This window comes from Chrysochloris asiatica, unplaced genomic scaffold (genome assembly GCF_000296735.1).
Source record: "Chrysochloris asiatica unplaced genomic scaffold, ChrAsi1.0 scaffold00031, whole genome shotgun sequence".
NCBI classification, from domain to species: domain Eukaryota; kingdom Metazoa; phylum Chordata; class Mammalia; order Afrosoricida; family Chrysochloridae; genus Chrysochloris; species Chrysochloris asiatica.
Window position 1 is genome coordinate 9,049,054 of NW_006408549.1, and position 578 is coordinate 9,049,631.

The following is a 578-nucleotide window of genomic DNA, read 5'->3' on the forward strand; positions in this document are numbered from 1 at the left end:
ACCTTAAGGACATTATGTTGAGTGAAATTAGTCAGTCACAAAAGGAGAAATACTGCATAGGACCACTACTATAAAAGACTAAGAAAAAGAACCCACCCAAAAGAGAACCAACCTGTCGCTTTCTTTCCTTGTGACGTCTTTGGTTTTGGTATCAGAGTGATACTGGCCTCACAGAATGAGTTTAAAAATGTTCCCTCCTCTTGTATTTTTTGGAAGACTTTGTGACAAATTGTGTAATTTGTTTTTAAATAAATAAGAGAATTTGTCTGTGAGGTCATCTGACCTGGGATTTTCCTAGTGGGAAGTTTAAAAATTACTAATTCAATCTCTTTACTTGTTATAGGGTATATTCAAAATTTCTACATTTTCTTTCTTCTTCTTAACTTTTTATTGTGAATTGAGTGAAGGTTTAGAGAGCAGATAATCAGGTTTTACGTTCAACAAGCTATACATTTGGCTGCACTACATAGCTATAATCCCCTCCATGTACCAACAGTTAATAGCATTGGTACATGGAGGGGATTCACTTTAACTCTTGCATTCCTCCCTCTGACTCCTGCTACCTTCTTCTTTCCTCT